Source organism: Nannobrachium achirus (genome assembly GCF_963921795.1).
Source record: "Nannobrachium achirus genome assembly, chromosome: 8".
NCBI classification, from domain to species: domain Eukaryota; kingdom Metazoa; phylum Chordata; class Actinopteri; order Myctophiformes; family Myctophidae; genus Nannobrachium; species Nannobrachium achirus.
In genome coordinates this window covers 7,607,835-7,615,526 of record NC_137817.1, presented here as the reverse complement: position 1 = coordinate 7,615,526, position 7,692 = coordinate 7,607,835, and positions in this window count along the sequence as shown.

Here is a 7,692-nt window from a genome sequence, read left to right as displayed (position 1 = left end):
AATGGAAAACATTAAATTAACTTCTGAAAAGGCTTCTAAGCCCACACTAGCCTACAAGTAAACCTAGTGGAACCGCGAACTTGCCACACGTGAATAATTGTGGTTGTAAACAATAACACAGACAATATAAATTTCTAGTAGTGGGAAGAGGTTATTATCGTGGCCCCAAAGTATCTTTGAGCAAGACACTGAACCCATAACTCCTCTTTATGAGCGGGTCGGTGTCTTGAATGTCTCCTCAACAATTGGTGCGTGAATGTAATGCACATTGTGTAATGCACATGGTAAGGGGCTTTGAACATTTACAGGAAAGCCTCTCAAAACCAAATGCAGAACATTTATAGAAAATCCTTCCAAACCCCCAAACATTTAGAACATAATTATCTAGATACTTTGATCGAACCATCGTTATTAGGAGAATTGAAACTACACGGAGGGAATCCCTAATTTTACCCTTATGTTAGACCTACTTCCTTCAGTTTCTTGGTAATAGGGTCTTCCCATACTGGATATCTGGTGCATGTGATATCTGGCTATACTTAGTGTGATCCTGCAATGCTGACCAAACGGACCCTGGCGTACAACAAACTTTGAGCCCAGAACATTTTTGAACATGTTTTTCCTCACAGTTTCTGACATTTTACATAAACTTTGATAGACGTTTGTGCCAGAATGTAATGTACAGCAAGGCCAGAACTCACCCTCCCTCAGGGTGTAGGCCATATTTAGGCCTGCTAGATGCACTTGACTTTGCATATTTGACTTTCCAAAAAAAACTTTGGGACATTTTATCATCTAATCAGGCTTTTGTGACTACCCTGGACAGATTTGAATTTGCTTGATTCAATAATTAGATATTCATTTTATCAGACACTCCCCACCCCAATTTAACTCCAAACTCCATTTTAACTATGATAGATTCATCAAAAACACACGTCTTTTTTCTGTTGACTCATAGTGCCCTCCTAATGTGAGCTGGCCGTGTTTTTCCGATAACTCTTTTCATTTATTTAAATACTTTTGGGGGAAAATTGAAAAAAGGTAATACAATACAAAATATTCAAATGAAAAAGGTTATCAGAAAAACACGGCCAGCTCACGTAATAGGAGGGCAGTATGAGTCACTAGAAGAGTTTTTGATGAATTTATCATAGTTAAAATGGAGTTTGAAGTTCCAATGGGTTTGTATAGGAAGGGGCCCTGAGTGGGCAGTGTCTGATAAATGAATATAAAATATCTAAATACTGAATGAAGCAAATTAAAATATGTCCATGGGTGTTCACATAAAGTAGATAAAATATCATTTTTTTTTATTTTTTTTAAGTGAAATATCCGTTTAATCCCGGACATTAGTGAACAGGTTTTCCCCATATGCAAGATCCTGAGCTGCTCCCCCTGTGCTCTCATAACCATCCGGGAACCCTGCTGAAGTGCAGTATAAGTTCCCCTCACTTTTACTGATATTAAACAGTAAAAGGAGACCATTTGCTAGTAAACAAAGGTTGTTTTCACTTCCCCTTAGATAGCAAAAAGTCTTATTTCTTTTGCTCGTAATATTAGGGGGACCTCTTTTGGTGCGACATAGCGTCTTAAGGGTGCAATGTAGCACCTTTAGAACCTCTAAAGCAGGGGTCTTCAACGGCCAAGGACCCCTTAGTTGAGAGAGTGATGAAGCAGGGACCCCCACAACCTTTTCATAGAGTTTTGGAGGACTCCCTGTAATAACTCTGAGGTCCCCCTAGGGGTCCCAGAACCTTACAGGGACTGAACAAGTTCATGGTACAACAGTGATGCTATATACAACTGGGGGTCCGGGGACTTTGATGGGGTTCCAGGGGATCCCTATAGTTAAATCAAATGACTGAAACCAACTGGACCTTAACGCATCTGTTACTCTGACACAGTACAAATGGAACCACATTTCCCTGTAGTGGGATCCCAAACTTGAAACACATAAAACAAATCATTTGGGGGTCTAATTGATTAAGACTTTAGAGGTTTGCATAGTGGTCTAGTAGGAAAGGAGGGTCCACGCGCATAGGGTGGATTTTCTTTTTTCGCCACTTGTTTTTTCTTAATCCTTCAAGATTCTGCCAAGTAACAGGCCGAGATATCGTCTCAAGGGGTTCATTTTTAATGATTTCTTGCACCCACCCATTCACTATACCAGGAAAAAAGACCCCCTCAAAATATCTTCTTTAAGTAGCATGTGAGGGGTCTAACTAGAGTTATTTTGTGCAAAACAAATGCTTGCAAAGGATTTTAGAATCATGAAAAACCCCTAAACCGACCCCTCACATGCTACTTAAAGATTTTTTGGAGGGTATTTTTTCCTGTATAGTAAGTGAAAGGGTAAGTGCAAGAAATCATTCAAAATGAACCCCTTGGGACGATATTTCAGCCTGTTACCTGGCAGAATCTTAAATCTTAAAATATGCCCTTTAAAGTGATCCCTGACTAATACGACAAATATGCCTTAATACATTATAATTGTCCTCTATAATTACAATGTAAAATTAAAAACACCTTAAATATTTTATTTCTTCTAGAAATAGCTAATCTTTCACTCACTAGGGAAAATGCCTGTCGCAAGTTGATGATGTCATAAATGTAATTTGTGATCTATCCCTATGGAATTTATGGAATGCGTGTGCAAATAAAAACAAACGTAATACTTCCTATGGTTAATATGAGCATCAAATCAATATTTCAAATGTGTTTGTGGTTTATTTTGCACATGCATGCCATAAATGAGACCACACATAACATTTATGACATCATCAACTTGCGACAGGCATTTCCCCTATTGACTGAAAGATTAGCTATTTCTAGAAGAAATAAAATATTTGAGATGTTTTTAATTTTACATTGTAGTTATAGAGGACAATTATAATGTATTAAGGCATATTTGTCGTATTAGCCAGGGTCGGGATCACTTTAAGGATTAAGAAAAAAACAAGCGGCAAAATATAATCCACCCTATGCGCGTGGACCCCCCTTTCCTACTAGACTATATAGGAAAGGGTACAGGACAGCGCAGTTCAACAAAGGTCAACAAAAAGGATAAAAAAAAACACAAGACAGATGTTCGCTTGTTTAATTGGGATCCCTTTTACAGTTCATACAATAATGCATATCAAACCGCAAGCCCATTAAAAAGGTTGAGCATCGCCCCCACCACAATGACCCAACATTTGTGTGCGTGAGTGCAAAATGAATCCTGTATGACAGACACCACAACAAAGTAACAAACAATATCTATTCTAATGTATTTGCAGAGGACAACGGCCAGTAAATAATGATGCCATCACCATATAGTATATCTTTTTGGGATTGGTGGGAATCACAAAAGTTCCCAGCTGCCTGTAATCAAAATGTCAAAGGTATAACATTCTGACTATTAAAGCTTTCACTCTGTATTTACTTCCTCTTCCTCCAGTAAATCCCTGACATTTAAAACATACTAGGATGACACAATGATGGTAAAAAATAAATAAAACATGCCTCCCCCTGGCCAGCCGGGGCACCTGACGGGAGGGGAAAGGAACTGGTTGTATTCTTCCACGCGCTCAGGGGCGGCACAAGGGAAGGGGGGGGAGTGGGACTGAGTTACTTAGCCTGATAAATCAGTCCGCACATCACCACCCCCTGTTGACGCTTGCAGTCAGGCTATGAGTTACTCGGGCCCAAGGTGGAGAGGCCTTAATTAGCTATTGAAAGCAGATATACAAGCGCATAGCGTGGCACAGAGTGCCACCCTGCGAGCTTGTAGATCTGCTATTTTTTTTTCTTTTTTTTTTAATGTGTGCAAATCTTTGAATTCATGTATTTTTTTAAGCGAACAATTGAGTACCTGAGACGAATAACAGTCCGTATTTTAACATTTTGGATAGACATTCTTTTGACCAGACTGTAAACCACAAACTAGAAGTTTTTAATTTCTTAAAGTCTTAATGTACTCCCCCCTCATTTTGTTGAGTTAGATTTTTTTTACTTAACTCATATGTTAGGAATTATAAGACATAATACTCATGGAAAGTGGAAAAAACGGTATATCTCCAGCAGTTTGTGGAACAACAGTATAAGTCCGTACAAGCAATATTCAGCAGACAAAGGGAGCAGATAACATTAAAACAGACAATTGAACAAAATGAGGGGGGGATTGCATTAACAATTTAACAGATTAAAAATGGTTTACAGTCTGGTAAATCCAAAGATATATACATAAAAAAAATCAAATATGGACTTATACACTGTTATTCATCTCACTCAATTGTAACTTGTTTGCTTCTGGGGGGTCCCTTAAACTAAATATTTTGAGATGGGGGTCCGTGGCCAAATACATATCATTTTGGGGGTCCTTCACATGATAGGGTTTGAGCACCACTGACATAGAAACATAGGTTTTTCAAAAAAACCTTAAGGATTTGAAATATTCAGGGACTTGCTCACAAAAATAGCAGATCCACAAGCCTTATGAAGAACATTCATGGGGGGCCCGCAGTGAATCCTTGTACCCAGGGCCCAGAATTGAGTGTGACACCCCTGCACACGCTACGTCCCACCAGGGAAACGTCCCCCATGCCCCCCGTGGAGCCAGATGCCCCTCTGGGTCTCCCCGTTTCCTCTTTCCAGCTGTTTATGTAAAAAGAAAATACATTTTAGGTTACACATTTCATGCAGTCAGGATGAAAACCCATTGTGTCCCACAGCCTCCCACTTGTTCCAATTCTTCCAACTCATTTCAGCACTTACAATTTTATTTAGAGCTGGAGAGAGAGATAGGCAGTGGTGGAAAAGGTATACTCACATTTTCTACCTAAGTAAAAGTATCAATGCTGCAATGTAGAAGTACTCTGTTACATGTAGAAGTCCAGAATTCAAAATGTACTTGAGTGAAAGAAAGTGTGTTGGCATCAAAATGTACCAAAAGTACAAAAGTTTTGAAAATAGCAGATCTACAAGCTCACAACGCGTCGCATCACAACGCGCTGTGTGCTTGTAGATCGGCTATTTTCAAATAGCCTCGGTATAAAATAGGGCTTAAGTTGTTTATGTATGTATTACAGTGTATGTGGAAATAAATAAAAAAGTTCCCCCTCTTCTGTGTTGCCTAGAACTGGAGGATTGATTTTGGGGTTTGTATTTTAAACTTTACATTGTGATTTGCAATACAAACCCCAAAATCAATCCTCCAGTTCTAGGCAACACAGAAGAGGGGGAACTTTTATTTTTATTTCCACACAACTCCTCTAATGTATATTAATGACATAGTTCAAAATTGAAAATGGGTGGTCTTCCCCTAATGTGCCTAGTTACTTTACACCACTGGAGAGAGAGGCCTACATGGTTTTAACAATCATTCAATGATTAGCCTAGAACAGAAGTTGGTTTGATTGATTGATTGAAGACTTTATTAGAAGTTTGCATAGGAAAAGGTACAGTTTCATGACGGTACAGTTCACTGGTACAAGGTCTACTAAAAGGAGATCCATGAAAAGACTAAGCTTATTTCCACTGGAAACCATTTAAGTATCTCATGGCACCCCATATGATGAAAACATAGACCTATAAAAATGTCATTCTTTAGTGCTGGATTTGTGCTGAAATGTGCCATACAGTTTATAATTTGTGCTGGTATCATTTGAGATATTTTAAGTTATAGGCCTATTAGTCCAGTCATTTTAGGCCAAAATTAGGCCAAACCTGGAACAAATTGCAATAGTAGCAAACTCAACTGATTTTGTATCCTCAATATGTCCTTAGTGAGGGAAAAAAAAAAGTCCCAAGGAATCCCATCGGGGCAAAGTTTTGAAAACGACCCATCTACCTTCACTTACTATACACTAATATAAAGGAAAAAATGACTGAAAAAAGATCTGCTTTAAGTGGGATGTGAGGGGTCAAACTAGGGGTTTTTAATTATTCTGAATCCATTGCAATCATTTGTTTTGCACGAAAAACATTCCTTGGGCCAGAAATGGCCACTCAAAACGTCAATTTTCATCAATTTTCATAAATTTTCAGTCTTTTGGGGTCCGTTTTTAGCCCAAGGAATGTTTTTCATGCAAAACAAATGCTTGCAATGGATTCAGAATAATTAAAAACACCTAGTTTGACCCCTCATATCCCACTTAAAGCAGATTTTTTTTCAGTCATTTTTTCCGTTATATTGTAGTGTATAGTAATTGAAGGTAGGTAGGTCGTTTTCAAAACTTTGCCCCGGTGGGATTCCTTGGGACTTTTTTTCCCTCACTAAGGACATAATGAGGATACAAAATCAGTTGAGTTTGCTACTATTGCAATTTGTTCTAGGTCTAACCCTAAAATGACTGGACTATATGGCTATATGCTTGCTGAGCCTTGCACCCCCATTCTTTAGTGCTGGATGTGCTCCAATTTGTTTGTCGTTGAAATCATCAATTGTGCTTTTATATACATTTATATATAAATATTTATATGGTATGAATTAGCAGAATTTAGCAGCAGTACAATGTAGTGACCTACACTGGGCGGTGTAAAGCAGCAGTGCTTAATAGTAGAACATAGCAGAACAGTGGTGTGTAAAATATCTCAAAATTATAGCAGCACAAATTATAAAATTTAAGGCACAATTCAGCACAAATCCAGCACTAAAGAATGACACCATATTTTTGATATATGTTTTCATCTTATGGATTGGGGTGCCAACTTCACGGAGGTAATATAGAGAGCACCAGTCACGTCACGTGGTCTGAGACTGTGCTTTAATCCTTACACTAACGCACTCGCGTCTACGTAGTCTCCGTATCTGCCATCCAGTGTTGCCAAATTTCGCGAGAGAAAAAAGTATTGTAACCAGACCTATGACAACAAGCCCAAAACAAGCAACTAACATTAGCATTTCTACGTTACATACAGATATTAGGTATTAATAGCCGATCTACAAGTGTGAAGGAGAAATGGCAATTCAGGAGCACCGCAGGAGATGGGGTCGAAATTCAGGAGACTCCTACCGGATTCAGGAGGGTTGGCAGGCAACCCTGCAAATCCACACTGTGGCCTGGGAACGCCTGGGGATCCCCACGGGGGAAGAAGTGGTCAGTGGATGATTTTTTTCAGAGAGTGAGAACACTGTTGGAACTGTTACCCCAGCAGTTGAAGATGGATGGGTCCTTTCCCTGAAAATATTGGAGAACCACTAGGGTTAAAACTAGGTCTGTCAAAGACAAAATTAGAAAACAAGCCCAAACAATCAACTAGGCCTACACACCAAAAAGCCGCAACACCACAATAGACTCTAAAGAAAAAATAAGTAGGCCTACAGGAAAAAAACAAAAACAACAAAACAAGTAAACATAAAACACACATTAACCACTTCCTCTCTATACACATTTCGTTGAAGATAGCTGATCTACAAGCTCACAATGCGTTGCATCGCATTGTTTTCAAAAGATTTTTTACACATTTGAGAACTTGAAAAGGACATTCTGCATAATCAGTACTTTTACTTTTGGTACTTTAAGTACATTTGGATACCAACACTTTTGTACTTTTAGGGTGCCCACACACCAAAATACCTAGAGTGGAATCCGCCAATGCATTTCAATGAGAATTGAGCGTATTTTGCAGAAATCCTCTACTGGCAAAAAACACTCAATTCTCATTGAAATGCATTGGCGGATTCCACTCTAGGTATTTTGGTGTGAGGGC